Here is a 20,865-nt window from a genome sequence, read left to right as displayed (position 1 = left end):
CACCTGTTTATGGGGGTCATTTGCTTGGTAGATTTTGTTCCAGTCTTGCACTTTCAAAATGTGTTTGTTTTTATTGGCAAGTTGTGACTCCTGAAGGCAGCAGATGGAAGGATTTTGTTTTTTAATCCAACTAGACAATCTACGTCTCTTAATTGGAGAGTTAAATCCGGTAATGTTGAGAGATAGTACTGAGAGGTATTTTTTTATTGTGGAAATGCAGTACAGGTGGTTTACAATTACATGGACAAGATAATGAGTACATTTCTTATCAAGCATTATTGCCTCCTCCTTTGTTTCTGCATCCCATCACTTCCCAGACTCACCTTACCCAATCCACTCCCCCCCACCAAAATTGTAAAGTTCAATTTTCAACATAACGACTTGTATATTTCATTGTCGCAATAGTTCCACCTGTATTCCTATTTAAACAATTTGTTTTTTCTCTAACCCTATTCAAATTATACCAACTATAATACAGTGAAAACTGGAGTTGTTTTTTGTTATGTAGAAAAACGAACATTACAACTTTGGCCAGGGAATGGGGGAGGGAGGGAGTGGGGATGAGTGTGGGGGGGAGGTGAAAGGGATGTGAAGAGGAAACAAAGGAGGAGGCAACAATGCTTGAAAAGAAATATATTCACTACCTTGCTCATGTAATCATAACCCCTTTGTAGAGTATTTTCACAATAAAAATCTTCACTTATTATAATTCAAATACCAAGCAAGAGTAATTTTATATAATCATTACAAGTATCATTTTATCACTATCATAAAACAGAATAAAAGAGCAGTCCCAATTATTACCTACCTATCATTATGCTTAATTTCTAATCATTACCTAAATATCTTAAACAATCTAAATAGTCATGTCTTTAACATAGACATAAATATTCTATAATTTTACCTAAACATTTCCAGGGTCATACATTCATGATTCTAAGAAATGTGCACAGCAGTTAAAAAATGCTTTTGTGAAATTAATGTGAGACATGTTGTTGTTGTTGTTGTTTGCAAGTCCTGGGCATTGTCCCTAAGCATTTTTGTGCTCAAGGCCAGCACTGCACAACCTGAATCACAGGGCTAATTTCTGTTTTTGAATGGTTAATTGGAGAATAAGAAACTCAACTGTAGTTTTCTGTTTGGGCTGGATGTGAAAACAATTGTTAGATTTCAGCACCCAGAGGAGCTAGATTTACAGGCGTGAGTTACTGGCACTTGGTTTGATGATTTTTTAATTTTAATTATGTTTTAAGATGTTTGTTTCACTATAATGCACATAATTCTATAGATAAATTTATATATATATGACGACAAATTCCCTCTAAAAATGTATGACTTTCTACACATAACATTTATACACACACACATATAGATGTTTCTGAATATATATACTTCCTCTAAAATTTTTATGCTACTATTTTTTTACCCTTTTCATTTCAAAGATATAGTCTATTTTTCCAAAAGTTTCCTAGAGTAAAATGACTAAAGTTTCAATAGAAAGTCGAACATATTATTTTTAAGGTAATTTTAGATATACACATGATATAGTAGTAATATTTATAGTATATTAATTGAAAAATTCTGTTCAAACCCTTAAATATTTGTTTGTAATGGGAGGAAGAGGGGAAGTTAATTCACACTGGTTAGAAATGTGCAATGCTTCTAAAATCTGTTCAATAATTTGTTATAATCACATAATCAAGCTACCTGTTATGATTTAGTTTTTTTGTTTCTTATTTATTCAAAAATTTAACACGGATGTATGCACAGTGGTAATAATAAAATTATTAATAAAATACAAATAATACAAAATCATAGGCACATACCAGATTTTCAATAATTAACACTTAAGATCCTAATAATAATTTTGTTGAAGATGATGATAAGAATGACTTTGATAATGGCAATGTTATAATTGAAAAGGAATACATTTTAGACATCTTTGAATTTAGATTTCCCACATTGAATACATAATAATAAACAGTGTTGGATTACATACAATAAGGAAGCAGTAGGGAGGTTGTCAAAAGACTTCACATAGAACTCCCCTATGACCCAGCAATCCCACATTTGGGCATTTACCCAAATGTTTACAAACAAGACCACACTAAAGCTACCAGCACAACTATGTTTTTTGCAGCATTATTTACCATAGATAAGATATGGAACCAACCCCGATGCCCCTCAGTAGATGAATGGATCAAGAAAATGTGGTATATATACACAATGGAATTCTATGCCTCCATCAGAAAGAATGACATTTCCCCATTTGTTAGTAAATGGAAAGGTTTGGAAAAAATTATATTAAGTGAAGTAAGCCAGGCCCAAAGAAGCATAGGTCCCATGGTTTCCCTTATTTGCAATATCTAGTATAGGTATGAGTCAAGCGGAAAAGGTCAGATAATGTGATGTCAGGAAAATGAACCCTTAGATGTGTACTTTAATGTTTTTTTTTCTTTCATGCATGAGGTTCTAATGCATTTATAAGATTATCTCTTTGTTGTTTTGTATATCCCTCCCCCACATTATAACCACTGCTTTCACTATATTTGATGTCAGTATAACTTGTGGAGGAGATGGGGAAAAACCAGTTGTTTAAGGATACAGGTGGACCTGTTGCAACAATGAGAAGTACAAGTTTTCATGTCCAAAACTACCTTTATAATGTCGGTGCAGGGGGGGGGAAGAGAAGGATTGGGATTGGGGGGAGGGGGGAGGCTGGGAAGGGATGTGAACAGTAAACAAAGGAGGAGGCTGCAATGCTTGGTAAGAAATGTATGCATTATCCTGCCCACGTAATTGTAACTCCTCTGTACAGTATGTTCACAAATAAAACAAAATAAAATTAAAAAAAAGAATAACAATAGGAGAGTTTCAATATCAAGAAATAACAATCACATAATCATGTGAGACAGTAAATCCCTAATGTTATTCTTGTAGTCTCTCTAATGTATATTCACTTTTCTTGGTGGTATTGTTTTCTTATAAATAAAATTGTTTATTTTCACGGTTATTATCCCACATAGATAAAATATAATAAGCTGACTGCTTTGTTATCAAATGATCTTGTTTGTTCTAGCCTTGGGAACTTAGGAGAAAGCCTTTCACCACCCACATAGCCAGTGGCTTAGTTATATATCCCTAGAAGGTAACAACACATGCCACAAGCATGCTTCACTCATTAGGCAGAAATCCTTGGTCAGTTTTAGTTTCTATCCAGTTCACTGAAGAAAATCTATGTATAAATTTATGAAGCACACTTGGCAGCACATAAAGCAATAAGAAAATTCTGATGGACTAAGATTAGTTTTCAACCTAGTGTGATTAGTTCAAGTAACTTCTCATATACATACTATTCAATAACCAATGTTTTTCAGAGATATGTTGAGTATGTTCTTCAATACAAATGTAGACACATGACCTACTTTACATAATATCAATTACATATCTGTGGTTGCCTTAAAAGGACACAGCCCTTAGAGCGAGGAGGTAAAATTTATTTTTATTTCTGCATGAAGCAATTTGTGACTTTATACCAACAAACTGAATTTGACTCTTTCCTTATTTGTAAGCTAAGGTGGAAAATGTAAGGACTCTTCACTTTTCTTTTTTCTTCCTCTAGGAGTAAGCAAAGTATTCTTCAATATTTCTGGTAGATTACATCCATTTATAGATGAGAAATGTAAGGCCAACAGTCAATTTAGTGAGTAAATAATGATACTAGAATTTGTGTCTGAGCTCTTCCCTCTGCACACTTAACAAGGAACAGTAATTTGTTGATGGAGAGGACCAATATGAAAACACTATGTGGAAAAAATATACTTTGTAAAAAGTTGTTTAATACTAGGTGACCAGTGATGAGTACATGAAACAGACTTGTGTCAGGGGCATAAAAAGGAGTACATAGAAATCATATTAGTGCTGGGCACCAGTGGCTCATGCCTGTAATCCTATCTACTCCAGAGGCTGAGATCTGAGGATCATGGTTCAAAGCCAGCCTGGGCAGGGCTCAATCTCAGGTCCCGGGATGGACCTAACCCTCTATTGGCTCACAGAATGTTGTACTCACCATGACCCATTCATCACTTTGGTTTGCTAGGCCTTGAGTTAAAATCCCAGAACTGTCAAAAGATGAATACTGATGTGAGAAGCCAAGTGATCTTCCTCTTTTCCTGTGCTGTGAGAGTCCTGCTTCTCAACTAGGAATGGAACATTCTATATAGGCAAATCTATAGCCATGAGAACAGGTTGACATCCATGTCAGCACAGTTATACCTGGCACCATACTCAGTAAAGTACACAATACCTCCATGAATTAGACACAAATTAAGGAGAAGTGCACTGAACACAAGATGCTGTCTACACATGTATATCAATAGAGGTCCTATGTTTAAATTATGAATTTATGATCATCCTGGCCCTCCCTGGTGCTCAATGTCAGGTCCTGGAAATGGTCTAGCTCCTCAGTTGATCACATACCAGTGTCCTCACCTTGACCCTTTCACCAATTCGGCCTGCTAGGTCCTGAGTTCAAATCGTAACACTGTCAAAACATGAATCCTGATGTGAGCAGTACATCAGTTCACCTCCTTTCCAGTCCTGTGAATGTCCTGGGTCTCATCTAGGATGGACAAGGCATATGCTACTCTATAGACATACGAATATGTTGTCATGCATGTCAGCACATTTATATCTATCATCACACTCAATAAAATACCAAATTCATCTCTGACTTAGACACACAACAAAATAAATAACTAAACTGAAAGCATGATGCATTCCACACATGTATGTAAATAGAGATCCTATGTGTAAAATAGGTAGGCATATGATTTTTGTCAGTGTTGGGCTTTAATTCAGGCACTGGGATCAGGCCTGAACATGTAGTCTTCAAGGAAGGTGATGTTCCCCTTTTTCCACAGTGCAACAGAGTTACCCAGACCTGAGTTTTAATCCCAGCTCTGGCAGTAAAATGGGGAGTATTCGGACTAGGGTGCTTCCTTCATAATTTTTTTTAACAGAGTCAGAGATTGAACTCAAGTTGTGGCAACTCTGATCAGTTCCGAACATCTTAGGCTGCAACCTCTGGACCTACAACCCATCATCGGATCCTAGGACCCCAGGGCTTGCAGGAACAAAAAAAATAGCCGCGAAGGGAAAAGAAAAGTTGCAGGAAGTTCCACCTGGCACTTTTATGTTCATTTTCCTTTGCATGGTGATCATGCTGGGTCCGAACTCAGCGGCCTGCAGAGTGAAGGTGACCTGGAGTGGCTGAAGGTCTGCTGGCTCTCGCGGAAGCCCAAGGGCATCGGGGTATCGGAGACCTCAAGGTCGAATCCAAGTCAGTCCCCCTCCATTGAGGGAATGGCAGGAGATCCTGAGATACTCTTTTCCAGCACTTGGAAGGGTCGTGGAATTTGATCAATCTCATCTGTGAATGAGTACTTTTTGCAGGATGCACCTAGGAAATGATAAGCAAGACTCATTGTGTATAGATTATTTTCAATGAAGAGTTGATGAAGCTTGACCATAATCATCACAGTCATGAAATGGAGGCATCGGGGAAGATCCAAGAATCGGTAGTCATGGGGTATATTGGATTCCATCACAGGTCGCCATCTCTCCTAATGTATGCAAATATGCAGACTACCTTCAGCTTATGAAGGGATGAGTATTGTGCTCTCCCTCTGCCACTCCTGGGGCTCAATCTCAGGTCCTGGGAACAGCTTAGTTACTTTTTAGCTCTCAGCATGGTATCCTCACCTTGACCCTTTCTCCTGTTGTGTTTGCTAAGCTCTAAGTTCCAACCACAACAGTGCCAAAAGCGGAATGCAGATGTGAGAATCCAATACATCCACTTGTTTTCCTGCCCTGTGAAAATTCTGGGTCTCAGCTAGGATGCAGAAGGCTTAAGCAATGTTACAGACATGGGAATTAGTTCTCATCCCTGCCAGCACAGTTATATCTCTCATCATAATCAATAAAATACAAAATGCATCCCTAAGATACACAATAAAAAGAATAACTACAGTGAACACATGATGCATTCCAGACATGTATTTAAATAAAGATCATATGTTTGAAATAGGTGGGTATATGAATTTTGCCAATGCGGGGGCTTCAATTCAGGCCCTGGGAGCAGACCTGACCTTGTAGTCTTCAAGGATGGTGATCTTCCCCTTCACCCACAGTGCTATAGTGTTACCCAGATCTGAGTTGGAATCCTAGCTGTGGCAGAAAAAATGGCAGTGCATGGGAGAGCTGAAGATGTCGGCTTCTGTGGTCAATGATCACAGAATGAGACTGAAATATTCTCTGAACAGCTGCATGATGTGAACCTTCTGCTCAAGGAAAAGGCCAGAATCTTTGATTACCTGGAGCAAGTAAACTCAAAATTATAGGAGGAGCTGGAAGTGCTCTGGACAACAGGAAGAAAGGAATCTGCAAGTTCCAACAAGCACTGGTGGGCATGAGGTACTGAAGAGACTTCTGGACAACTTGAGCTGACTGGTGAGCACAGTGAATCTAGAGAGAGACATCTTCACAGAAGACCTGAGCATTGAGAGGTCCACGTGGAAGGAGGAGGCCCGGCTGCTGACCCAGTGGATGAACGAACTGACAGAGGAGAAGGAGCAAAAGGGAGAGGGGCGAGGCAGGTGTTTGGCCTAGAGAACAGGCTGGAGGAACTATGGCCCATCTCAGGTCGAGTGACAGTTGCAGGCCCATGCCTACTGCACGCACATGGAGTTGAAAAACCAGGAGGAATAACTTCACATCCAGGTCCAGGAAAACCAGAGGCTCCGTCTCCAGAACCCGGAGCAGCAGTAGCAATGGTGGAGACTGGAGGAGAAGGCCAAGGATTGGCAGGAGATCCCTGAAACCCTATGATGCGCACATATGTGTGACGGACAGCTGGAGGAGCAGCTGGCCCTGCTGAGGGATGCTCTCCACAGGGTGAGCGGTGAGAAGGAGGAGCTTGGGAGCATCCTGGACACAGAGCAGCAGGTGAAGAAACACCTGCGGGAACAGCTGGTCCACACAGAGGAGAAGATAGAGGAATGGAAAGAAGTGGCTGAGATAGAAAGAAAGCCAAGCATCTCAGGACCAGCAGGAACAGTCTCTGGCCCAGCTGCAGGAGCTCAGAGCCACCTGTGAACAGCACAGCATCTCCAATTAGCGGCTGAGCTCCAAGAAGGAGGCCCTGCAGCAGCACCTAGAGAGGCAGACCCAACACCTGTAGCAGCTGAAGCAAGTGCACGGCCCGACCAACTGGGGAGACTAGGTGGTGCCACCAAAGTGGCAGGACACTCTCAAGTGCTTGAAAGCAATCAGACCACAGGAAGAGGGGCGGCAGGCCCAGCTGAGCTTCCTGGCTTTCCCTGGGGAAAGGGAAGTCAAAAACCCTGGAGAAGCAAAAGTTGAGGAGTCGACTCCCCCCATACACATGAACATTGCAGAGGATGGAGACATTCCCCAAATTGATAGGGATGTGGATTTGTGAGCACTCTTAGTGGCTGAAATCCACAGGGGGAAACTCCTGTAGTGGGAGTGGCAGGCCTGCTGTGGGCAACCGGTTCACCTGGCAGCTCAAGTGCCAGAGAAAGCTTGAGCCACAGGCCCTCCATCCCATGAGCTGGCACCACAGCCTGTGTGGGGATGGGAAGAGGGACACCTGGGTGTCCGAGAAGAAAATATACTTTGTCCACGACCTGCCTGATGAGATGGACTTCCATAGTCCAGCGGGTGATCCTCAACATAGATACAGCCAGCTCGGCACACATTGCACTGTTGAGGAGTCCCTCGTGGCATGTAAAGAGCAGATGTTCATTCTGGCTGAGCTGTGTCAGAAGAAACCTGAGCGTGTGTACCAACTGTCCTAGGAGAAGATGGAGAAGAGGAGAGAGCTGCAGGACCCGCTGTCACTCCTCACAGGGGAAGACATGGACAACGGGCTCCAGATGCCAGCACAGGCTGAGCCTCCTGTCGCTGCCGCCGCTTTGGATGCCTCCATGCTCCAGGGCGGGCGAAATGAGGGGGGAGCAGAAAAGTTTTGAAGAATTACCACTTCAACACAGTGTGGAAACTGCAAGAGGAGAGATCAAGGTTCCCAACCCCATAGAGGACTCCCCCACAAAGCACATCCTGCCACGGCTGCCCCACATCTAGAGACACCCACAGCTCATGGGCTCAGGTGAGGAGCACTCCCTCCCTTTCTTCTGTAGAGTGATGCAGATGATGACTATGTGACATGACTCTTCAAGGCCTCAGCAGCCAACATATGTAGGTGGCCAAGTGGCCTTCTCTCAGGCCTACATCTGCTGGGTCATGGTAATGGTAAACTGCGGTTTGGGTAGGGCAAAGGCTTCTGGGAGGTGGCCCAAATTCAAGGGGCATCTAGTGGCCTATTGGTGGCCAGGGAAGAGGGCTATGTTACGCTTATCACAAAGAATAAATTGTTTTCAAAGGAAAAACAAGCCTCCAATAAAGAAGGCTGTGTGCTGAGTTATCCCAATGGGTGCAATATGCTGCATCCTTGAGAAGAGAAGAATGAGGAGAGTGCTGTCTGCCGAGTCCTGTAGACTGTTTGCTCTGTACTGATTTTCAAATGGTGCTGTGTGCTGAGTTCTTCTACAAGGTGTTATGTGCAGAGTCCTTCAAAACTATGCTATGTGCTGAATTTTTAAAAGGGTGCTGGACACTGAGTGTTTTACACAGGGTGCTACATACTCAGCCCTTCAAAGTGTGGTGTGTATGGAGTCTTAACACAGGGTGCTATTTGCTGAGTCCTGGGAAAGAGTGCTACGTGCTGAGTTTTTCAAAGCGTGCCATGCACTGAGTCCTATACACTGCGTGCTATGGACTCCCTCATTCAAAGGGTGCTGTGTGCTGAATCATCCCAAAGGCTACTATATGCTAAGTCCTTCAAAGGGCACATTGTGCTGAGTCTATTACTCAGGGTACTTTGTGCTGTTTTTTGAAGTATGCTGTGTGCTGAGTCTTCTCAAAGGATGCTATGTTCTGAGTCCTTGAGTCTGAGTATCTCTCAGTATCTCAGTCTCTCAGGCTCTCTCTCTTTCTTTCTCTCTCTCTCTCTCTCTCACTCAGTCACTGTGCACGTTCTTGATATGTGGAGTGGAAAGGCTTGGAGGAGTGTCTCCTCTAGTAGTGGAGCTGAGGGGAGATTCGATCCCCTGAGCAAGTGCTAGGGTTGGTGGGGAGTGATGAGCTGAGGTGAGGCGAATGAAATGGAAGGTAGAGTGTCAGATACAGAAGACAGAATACACCAACTGGACCAAAAAGTGACAGATATGGAAAAATCACTCAAATTAAACCAAAGGAAAATTCAAGACCAAGCAGATAATGCCAAGAAATTTAACCTTCGTATAATTGGAGTGGAAGAAGGTGAGGAATTCCAGAGCAAGGGAATGCAACACCTATTGAACAAGATAAAAAAATTATACACTATGAACAGGTAGGCTTCATCCCAGAGACTCATGGATGGTTTAACATACATAAGTCAATAAATGTAATCCAACACATCGACAGAGCCAAGGTGAAGAATCACATGATTATCGCCACAGATGCAGAAAAGGCCTTTGATAAAATTCAACATTCATTCATGCTAAAAGCTCTGGAGAAAATAGGAATAGAAGGAACATTTCTAAAAACAATAAAAGCCATTTATGACAGACCAATAGCCAATATTATACTTAATGGGGAAAAGCTACAACCAATTCTCCTAAAATCAGGAACAGGGCAAGGATGCCCACTCTCTCCACTCCTCTTCAATATAGTCCTGGAACCCTTAGCCAGGTTAATAAGGCAAGAAATAGACATTAAAGGGATCCGCATAGGGAAAGAAGAAGTTAAACTACCACTTTTTGTAGACGACATACTATACCGTCACGATCCAAAAAACTCCCTCCACAAACTCTTAGAAATCATTAATCACTTCGGCAAAATAGCAGGATACAAAATAAACCCACAAAAATCAGTGGCCTTCCTGTATACTGACAATGTACAAGAAGAGAGGGAAATAAAGGGAGCATCCCCATTCACAATAACCTCCCAAAAAATAAAATATTTAGGAATTAACCTAACCAAAGGTGTAAAAGAACTATTTAATGAAAACTATAAAAAGTTAAAGAAAGAAATTTCAGAAGACACTAGGAAATTTAAAGACCTCCCATGCTCTTGGATAGGCTGACTTAATATAGTAAAGATGGTAATACTTCCAAAACTAATATACAAATTCAATGCAATTCCTATTAAAATCCCAATGACATACATCACTGAAATACAGAAAACAGTCCAAAAATTCATATGGAACAACAAAAGACCTAGACTAGCCAAAACAATTCTAGGGGATAAAGACAATATGGGAGGGCTATCCATGCCGAACTTCAAACTCTACTACAGAGCTATAATAACAAAGACAGCATGGTACTGGCACAAAAACAGACCCGAAGACCAATGGAACAGAATAGAAGATCCAGAAATAAATCCACAGGCCTACAGCCAGCTGATATTCGACAAAGGAGCCAAAGACATACAATGGAAGAAACACAGCCTCTTCAACCACTGGTGCTGGGAAAACTGGGTGGCCACATGCAGAAAACTAAAAGTGGACCCCAGCCTATCACCATGCACCAACATCAACTCAAAATGGATTAAAGACCTTAACATTAAACCTGAATCTCTGAAACTACTGCAGGACAGAGTAGGAGAAACGCATGAACTAATAGGCACAGGAAGGAACTTCTTGAACAGAGTCCCAGGGTCACAACAAGTTGGAGAGAGACTCGACAAATGGGACTACCTTAAAATAAAAAGCTTCTGCACAGCTAAATCTATCGCAACTAAGCTAGAAAGACAACCAACTAATTGGCAAAAAATATTTACCAGCAATATATCAGACAAGGGGTTAATATCCTGTATATACAGGGAACTCAAGAAACTAATCCCTCCCAAACCTAACAAACCAATTGCTAAATGGGCAAGGGAACTAAAGAGGGACTTCTCAAATGAAGAAATAAAAATGGCAAAGAAACACATGAGGAAATGTTCATCATCCCTGGTGGTGAAGGAAATGCAAATAAAGACAACCCTGAGATACCACCTTACCCTAGTCAGAATGTCCCACATCCACAAATCAGCCAACGACAAATGCTGGAGGGGATGTGGAGAAAGAGGAACCCTATTACATTGCTGGTGGGAATGTACACTTATACAACCACTTTGGAAAGCAGTCTGGAGGGTCCTTAGAAAGCTAAAGATTGACCTCCCTTACGACCCAGTCATACCACTTCTAGGCATCTACCCTGAACAACGGACACATGCACCTCCATGTTTATTGCAGCACTATTCACAATAGCTAGGATATGTAAACAATCCAGATGCCCCACCACGGATGAATGGATCCAAAAATTGTGGTATCTATACACAATGGAGTATTATGAAGCCATTAGAAATGACAAAATAATGGCATTTGCAGGGAAATGGATGGAGCTAGAAGGAATCATGTTGAGCAAGGTAAGCCAAGAACGATGAGACAAATGGTACATGGTCTCCCTGATAAGTGTATGCTAAATCCAAAATGTTAGGTTATACGACAAAACCAACAGGACTTAAGAAACAAAGAACTCCCAATCATCTGGTCGAACCACTACTAAATAACCCATGCTGCTGATCACATGTATGGTGTATAACATGTGAACACCGTTATATGTTACAGACTGTGATAGACAATTTGCTCCAGGAAAGTTAGAATGAACCTATGACTTTAAATGAGCATCATTATTCCATAATACTGTGAAATATGGGAAATTATGTAATCACTTAATCCCAATAAAAAAAAAAAAGAACCTCGGGGAAGGTAGGGAGGGAAGGGATGGTAGGAGGAAAACAATGGAGGAGGTAACAATGCTCAATAGGAAGTGTACTCATTACCTCACTCATGTAACTGTAACCCTCTGTATAGCATCTTTACAATTCAAAAAAAAAAAAAGTTCTATAGTTTATAGGCAAACACCCGGGGAGATTTTCTCCTGATAGCGTTATGCAAATTGGAGTGGTATCTGTCATTCCTTCATAATTAATTGTTTGAGAAATCATATGAGAATTAGAATAGTCCTCCAAACCCCCTAGCAGGTCACTATTATTTGTCATTACCTGTATTATATCCTTATCCCTCCCATCCCACGGGATGTAGAAGAGGAGGATTAGGAACATAAGTCCAGTATTGTTCTCCTGAAACAGACACTGCCTGCACAGCAATAATGGCAAGCATAGCAAGAAACATATTTTCAACAGTGATAGTCTTTCCTGTAGAAACAACAATCTCCTCCGCAGAATGGCTGAGCTTCTTAATTAGTTCCCAGGTTGGTGGTTGGGCTTCTTTTGTTGTCTTCGCCTGTTCAGGAGAAAGGTGAAGAATTTTGAGCTTTTGCATCGCTTTCTTCATTTGCATCTTCTGTTGTTTTTTTTTTTCCCCTGGGTTTGTGATTAATTACAAATAAAGCATGATGGTTTCTCTAGTTAATAGGTCAGCCATCATATTTCCAAATGAAAGAAGACCTGGTAAATTTGTATGTCTCTTATGTGTTCAATAAATAATTTTTCTTTTCTAAGTTGAATTAATTTTTGTAACTGATGTAACAAGTCTATAATTTTTTATTGTCATGATAAAAGAGCTGTCTCTATGGCGGGAAATAAGTTAACCACATGCTTACAGTCTGTGTAAATGTTAGGCTGCTGGGGAAATATGGTTAAAGCTAAAATTACAGCAATAATTTCCGCCTGTTGCTCTGAAATGTCGGATGCCCTTTTAGTAATGGGGAAGTGGTCTGGAATGTATACCACCGAAGTTCCATTTGAGAACCCATCAGTAAAAACTGTTAGAGCTCCTTCTAAAGGTGTTCTTACCACTAACGGAAAATGGTTTTTATCTCTTCCACAAATTTTAATAAAGGATGTTGAGGAACATGAAATTTTTTTTGTCCTGTATAATTTAATAATACTAATCCCCAATTCTCATCATTCTGTAATAATATTTTAATTGTTTTTTATAATAAGGTATAATTATATTATTCATTTCTTTCTCAAATAACTCTAGGCACCTACTCCTTGCCTTGGCAATGAGTTGGCTGCACAAATATACAAAAGAAGCTATCATTCTTGTCTGACTGTGAGGCAAGTGAAGCCATTCCAGGAATGCATCTTGCCATAAACATCTTGTATGGGTATAAGATGTCTTTAATATTATAAAATCCCAGTCATTATTATAGTCCAATTGGACCACTTTTGCTTGTAACTTTTATTCCACCAATGAAATTTTTCTAACATTATTGGAGTGAATCGTCTCTTAGAGTTAAGATTAGAATCACCTTTTAGGGCTTCACACAATGGGTGTAATTCTCCTGTGATAATTTTCAAGTAGGGTCTAACCCAATTTATGTTCCCTAGTAATTTTTGAAAATCATTTAATGTTTTTCATTTATCTAGCCTAATACTCATTTTTGTGACATGATGTATTATTTTTCCTAAATAATTTAAAGGTTTATTATGTTGAATTTTATCTGGAAAAATAAGCAAACCAAAGTTGTTTAATTGCTCAATGGTTAATTGTTAAAATTTGTTCTGTTAAATGTTTACTTTCAGCAGCTATTAAAATATCTTCCATATAATGAATAATATAAGCATTAGAAAACTCTTCCCTAGTTTTTTGTAAAGCTTAATCCACAAATTTTTGACACAATGTAGGAGAATTTTTCATGCCTTGTGGCAAGACCTTCCACTGATATCTCTGCCAGGGCCTTTTCCAATTACATGAGGGCACACGAAATGCAAATCTTTGAAAATCATTAGGATCCAATTTTATTGTAGGAAAAATCCTGAAAATAAATGATTATTATATAATCTCCTTTAGGAAGAGCCACAGGAGATGGAAGTCTTGGCTGAAGAGTCCCCATGTCATACATGGTGTTATTAATGGCTGTGAGGTCTTGTAACAACCTCCATTACCCAGATTTCTTTTTAATTACAAAAACTGGAGTATTCCAAGGGCTATTGGATTCCTCTAAATATCCTTTCTGTATTTGCTCATTTACCAATTGTTCTACAGCCTGTATCTTCTCTTGAGTTAGGGACCACTGATCAAACCACACTGGCTGATCATTTTTCCATGATATTGCATCAGCAAACTTCTCATCAGCGGCCCCTATGAAAAATTTTGTACACTAATGTAATCTGCGGTAACTAATTTTAGTTCCATGTTTTGCATAATGTCTCTGCCCCATAATGTAAGGGCAAAGAAGATATAATATAAGGTTGAAAGTTTCCAAATCTATTTTCACACTCCCACTTTAAAAATTTTGAAGTTTGAGCAACATTGTTAGCCATATCCAATCCCATTAATGTAGATTCTGTCTTCATAATTGGCCAGGAGGAGGGCGAGTCTTTTCCTGCAATAAATGTTGGGTCTGACCCTGTGTCCACGAGACCTTTAACAGGCTTTGTATCCACTTTTTTGGTTTTCATGGGTCCATCCTTAGAAATAGATTGTACCCAGGCCACAGTTTCTGTGGAACTGAAACCTCCTGTACCTCGATCTTGTTTTAGGATTTCATTTCGAAGATGGACATAATTTAAAATTAAGATTTGAGATAATCTTTGATCCATATGTATTTACATATTTTCTTTTAAAAACCTTACCGTTACTTTAATTTCCCCTTGATAATCTGCATCAACTACTCCAGGTAATATCTCAAAGTTTTGTTATAATTTGAGCTTCTACCAATTATCAAGCCCACAGTTCCTTCAATTACAAGACTGTAAACTTGAGTGTTTATTAGCTGAATACCATACATGATAGAGACAATGTAATCTCTTTTTTGCTGCCAGATCTAACCCTGCACTTCCTGGAGTAGCTCTTGGCAAATCCCATACTGCAAATGAAGGTGACAAGAGATTTAATGGAACTGATCCCTTAGGGGATTTTTGTGTAACAGTAGGTGTTTCCCCTCTTTCGTTTACGGGGCTGAGGGAGCACCCCTCTTCTTGTTTTTTGTCTCCTTTTCTTCTTCTGTTAGGAGAATTCTATCCTTATGATATTTTGATCTACACTCATTTTTCCAATGATTGCCTTTATTTCATTGTGGACAAAGTCCAGGCGCTTTACCCTTTTTATTGTTACTAGGCTTATTTTTCTTTTGTTGAAAATCTTTACTCATGTGTTCTGACTGGTCACATGAGAAACAGACCCCATTTCTGGCCTGAGGTCATTTCTTATGTAATTTTTGTACATAAGCACTGAAGGGTTCTCCTTTCATTGCTGCAGCATGTGCCATTCCTTGAATGGCTGCTGGTGAGGCATCTATGCATGCTTTAACATTATCTTGCAATGATCCTGTCAGTAATTTTAAAGTACTTAATTCATAACTTTTCATACTTCTTACCTCCTCCCTCATTTTTCTCACAGTTTTCCTTTTCCTCAATACCTCTCACAAGTTGTTATGTACATTTCCCCTATATTGTCTTGTGAGCATTGCTATTGCATTGGTTTGCCTTTTGTCTTTTTTCTCACCATTTTGTTTTTCCTCTTCCATTCCCTAATTAAGGTAAATGTATACACAAAATACAGGGCACCAAAATCAAATACAGCAGGGATTAAACTATAGGGAGAAAACCCAAAGCAAAATAGAAATCACATACTACATTAAAAACAGCAAGCTAATAAAAAAGCCTCTGTTTCCATATCTTGTAGTTCATTTTGCTCGGCATTAGCTTCTATAGTAATATATATGCATAACAAAGCCACTGGAAAAGAATAGTTGCATGGACACTATATCATAAAAACAATGTTAGCTGTTTCTGATGGTAAAGGTGGAATTAGGATTGGTGAATTTGCGATTCTGATAAAGGAATTTCAAAAGAGTTTTACAATTATGACAGGTAAATTTTAATTCTTCAACATTTTTAACAACTTAGCCTATTAAGAAAATTTAAAATTGTGGAGTTCCAGGAAGATGGCGGAGGACAAGCTGGAGGCTAAACAAGCTCTCACATATTAAGCAGTTTTAGAGTTCCAGTGAACAGTCCTAAACCAGACAATCACGCCAAGTGTGCCATCACACAACAGAGAGTTAGGCCAGAGAGGAAAAATCCAAGCAAGGGGACAGATCTGAGCTCTTCCCAGCAGCTGCCACTGCGGCAGCAGGGGTGGTGGCGGCCTTACTGCCATACCTGAAATAGTGAGAGTCCAGGAGGAAAGAGCCATACACAGCGGGTGAGCAGATTCTACTCAACACCAGCAAGAACCGACAAGGAGCAGACATTTTCATCCTGCAGTTCACAGACCAGAGATGATCCAGGAACCAAGATTCGGCAAGAGTTGAAGCCTGATGTCCTCACTCCTTCTTAGGGAGCAGAGGAGGGAAGGCCACCCTTCCCCCCTCCCCAGTACTGGAGACTCCATCTTGGATACCGACAAAGCTTGGCAGAGCTGCTAGCTCCAACTCAGGCCTTGGAATAAAAGGAGTCATTTAGCAGGTCACAAGAACTTAACGGCGTGACATGCCAGACTCAGCTCCACCCAGGGAAAAGTCACCCAGTGAAGAAAGCCACTCAACAACCATGAGAAGGAATATTACAGAGCTAAGCCCTGGGATACACAAGTATGTAAAACATGACAAATGAAGAAAAACAGTAATACGTATGTAATGCAGACTTATATGGGTAGGTATTTTTAATGTTTAAGGCTATGAACTGATTGTGTGATGACCTAAAATTAAGAAATTGATAGGTTCAACTATCCTTTGGTCCAACCATAGCTGATAGTTTAAGTGAAACGGGGCCACAGTAGTGTGCCTTGATTTACCAAAGTGAAAATAGGCCAATATTTGGAAAGCTACCATTTGGACATGTGGTTGGAGTGGCAATTACTTCAGTTTGTTGAAGTGTCAGTAGAAAGCTACAGTTTTAGCACAATGATAGAAAACTTTCAGGGATCTGGTAGATTTTCCCTTTGTCTTCATTTTCCCTTTTTATCTGCGAGCTAAAGTATCATTACTGGAAGCCTGTCCAAATTGTGCCTTTGGCAAGTTAACAGATAGTCTGTCACATGCCAAATAAAAGAGAATTGGAACAGTCTATATTGAGCACCACAGTAGACGGGTCTCTGGACATTCTCAGGAAGAGCCTTCTGCCATTGTGGGATAGATAGGACTGGATAATATGCAAAATAGACACCATAGATTGAAAGTATTCTGCTAAGTTGACACTTGAGATATCAGATGTAATGCATTGTATTAATTTTTATGAATCAGTTAATCAGATTCATCATACCATATGATGTTACTAGACTGTCATATGCATGCTTATTGCATTTCCTTTGTATAACATATAATATGTTTTGAAATTTGGTATAAAATATTTGCATTTTCACTTATTTATTTTTACTCTGCATTACTTTAGTTCTCATGAGTAGGGAAATGCCCTGGAACTTTGTAATTTGTTGTCATATGTAATTTTTTTATTCTTATTTATTGTCTATTACAGCACCCGGCTATGTGTAATTTAAACTGTAGTTTTCTTCAAGTGTATCCTCCTACACTGAAGTTTTTTTTTCTTACAAGCTTTCTAATAAATATGTAATCTATTCAATTTTGAAAAGTACTGCTGTACCTCCCACTTATTTGTGGCATTTCTGAAATCCAAGTTCCTCTGTGTGTCAGAGTGGATACTTTTGCCTGTAACAGTTTTGTTATTGAATACATAAAATCTGGCTACTTAGGGAACAAAGGATGTGAAGCTACAGTATTCCAATAAAGAACTTCCAGGACAATTCAAGGGCAACTCATGTACTCTCTGTGTAGGTGAATAGGAGCATAGAAAAGAAATTCTTATACATGAAAGTGACTGGGAGTGTGTGCACATAGGTGTATCTGTTGTTATAGTTTTACATATTCCCTATTATTAAACGATATTTCATATATATGAATACACACACACACACACACACACACACACACACACACACACACACACACACACACACACACATATATATATATATGATCACAATTTCCAAAATCCAGAGAACCACATTCATGGGCATTGCTTTCCTATGTTGCTCTTTGGGTAATAAGAATGAAACCTGGTATTGTCCTGTGGTAGAGAAATAACTCAGAAATTCAAACATTTTTCTTTCAATATGTTGCCTGTTCCTACATCTAAAATTAGGAAGTCTTTTAATACATAATACATGTTATAATATATTTAATATATTATATAATGTATAATATATTCTATATTATAATATATATTATATATCATAACTGACAGTGTTATATATTTATAAGGAAAAATACAACAAAAGTATCAATGTCCATACTTTCCTAGCCATGATTAGGTTCAGTAGAGTCAGGTGCATTACATCTCAACAGGAAAAGTCTACTAAAGTTCTGATGACCTTGAGCTAGATTAGGAGAATTTCTGTAAAAGGAACCTCTCTTCAATTTTGAGAAAAGATAAGTTTGGAGGTTGTTTCTTTTGTTTGATTTTATATTTTTTTGTTTTTATTTAGGCCGGACAAGGGGCCTGAACTTTGGGCCTGAACACTGTCCCTCACCTCTTCAATTCAAGGCTAGTTCTCTACCACTCGAGCCATAGCAGCACTTCTGGCTTTTTCTGCTTATGTGGCACTGAAGAATGGAAACCACGGCATCATGCATGCAAGGCAAGCATTCTACCACTGAACCACATTCCCAGCCCAAGTTTGAAGTTTTTGAGAAGAGGAATTTGGCATTTGATTTGCATCCTTCATTAGTAAAAAAATAGATATCATTTTGCCCCAAATTTTGTCTCCTTTTATGTTCCCTAAACAGTCACACATGATCATCATTCCATCGCATATCTTTAAGTCCTTCTTTTATTTCTTTTATCATTATTGTTTCTTGTTGTTTTGCTGATCCTAAAGCTTGCACTCAGGGCCTGGGCATTGTCTCTGAGCTCAAGGCTCATGCTCTACCACTTGAACCACAGCACCACTTTTGGCTTTTTCTGCCTGGGCTTACTTTGAATCATAAAATTCAGATCTCAGCCTGCTGGGTAGCTAGTATTATAGGTCTGAGCCACCAGTGCCCAGCAAGTCCCTCTCTTTTAGATATTATTCTAAAAGCCTCCTATCAAAGGTCACTCCTAAGATAGTAAATGGACCTATGCCAATAGATCCTTCATACTCTCATCTCTTCTTATGGCTATGGTGTGTCTTTTCCATTGTATCCTGAACCTACTTCACTGTTGCCTTCCTAATCCATAATTCTAGATGTATTACTAATAATTACCTAATTTTTTGTGGCTATAAACCCTAAATTACTCAACTATTAATTTATTTTAATTTTTTTCAATATGATTGTTTTTTCTGTACAAAGCTTATATTCACTTCTTGCATCTACCTCTTGGCATGAGGAGAGCCTGGGCCTATTCTACCTTAAATGTAAGAGGTTAGCCAAAGAATAGCCTACAGTATTCCTGCCTAGGAGTCAGGACAAGTAGTTGAGTGCCTGAAAGAAGCAATGCATTCCTGACATGAGAGGGGGTCAGAGACACAACAGCCTAGAGAGCAAACTGGCATTCACAACATTTAACAACTTCTCCTTTGGGGAAACTGACCTCCTGCAAAGTGGCAGTGAGATAACTTACCTAGTGAATTTTCTTATATGAAGGAAGTTGTCATGTCTCACTACACAACTCACTTGTAGTCAAAGAGAGGGTCATTCTTTTGTTTCTTCCTTAGGCCCAGTCTCAGTTTATCTCTATCTTAGATTTTGCTCAGACTCTATTCCTACCAGAAGGTCCCTGATGAGGAGGAAAGTGTGATCTCTTGGTTTCTGACTGGCCCTTTGGGACCTGAGGTCACTTTTAGTTTTCAACCTGTTCCTTCTGACAATGGGAAAGCTCATTCTTTGAATTGTGCCCTAGTATCAAAACTTCAGAGAAAGTCAAGAAATGACAGATTCTGCCTGAGGGAGTGAGTTTCTCCATTTTCAAAGATGTCAATTAATATCTGATTCTGAGACCAAGGTGGAAGTCCTTTACCAGATCCTCCAAGCTGGAGTGGATGTTAGCTCAGACTCCAAGCCATCTTCATCTTTCTCCAGCTCTTTCTCATGAACCAAAATGTTACAGGAGTTTAGTTCAGAAACAAGGAGAAATGAGAGTAGCAGAAGAACCATTGGCAGAGTGAGGAATTAGAAACTGTTGGTGAAAAAAAGGCCTCAGAAAACCTAGGATCAGGGGGCTGGGAAAGTGGCTCAGTGGTAGAGAGCTTGCCTTGCATGCCTGAGGCCCTGGGTTTGATTCCTCAGCACCATATAATCAAAAAGAAAAAAGCTGGAAGTGGCTCTGTGGCTCAAGTGGTAGAGCGCTAGCCTTGAGCTGAAGGGCTGAGGGACAGCGCCCAGGCCCAGAGTTCAGGACCCACCACCGGACCCCCCCCCCAAGAAAAAGAAAGAAAATCTAGGAACACTCACATCATTTGGGAATCACATCATAAGATTAGGGAATAAAAGTAATAAATTACTACCTAAATTACTAACTCCACTACTCTACATTACAAGTGTTCTGTCAAAAGTTAGCTGTCCTAGCTCTATTGTGATAAGGAAAACGGAGCACATTCTTTCCTCACAAAGTTCTACTGAGTATCTTTATCCATACCCCAGGTTGTTCTTACTCTCTACTTCTCTGTTACTTTCCTTTGCTGGATTAAATCAATGACACTTGAAAGTGTTAGCATCTTCAGACAAGTAGTTACACTTTCTTCTAATCCATTTGTTATAAAGTAAAACAAATTATGGGGAAACGTAT

At 39.7% G+C, this 20,865-nt stretch overlaps 1 long non-coding RNA gene across 1 annotated transcript in view; it reads right to left on the bottom strand.

The window, feature by feature from the left end:
• Nucleotides 1-5,236: 5,236 nt before the first annotated feature.
• Nucleotides 5,237-20,865, bottom strand: part of LOC138814825 (uncharacterized) — a 30,395-nt gene continuing 14,766 nt past the window's right edge. The window contains exons 3-4 of the long non-coding RNA XR_011368100.1: nt 12,172-12,412; nt 5,237-5,461 (exon numbers count right to left, since the gene is read on the bottom strand). This is a non-coding gene — a long non-coding RNA (uncharacterized lncRNA). The remainder of the gene's footprint in view (nt 5,462-12,171; nt 12,413-20,865) is intronic.

The sequence above is a fragment of the Dipodomys merriami genome, unplaced genomic scaffold (genome assembly GCF_024711535.1).
Source record: "Dipodomys merriami isolate MVZ:Mamm:240054 unplaced genomic scaffold, mDipMer1.0.p SCAF_614, whole genome shotgun sequence".
Taxonomy (NCBI): Eukaryota; Metazoa; Chordata; class Mammalia; order Rodentia; family Heteromyidae; genus Dipodomys; species Dipodomys merriami.
The sequence above is the reverse complement of the archived record's forward strand: the minus strand, read 5'-3'. Positions and strand labels throughout refer to the sequence as shown.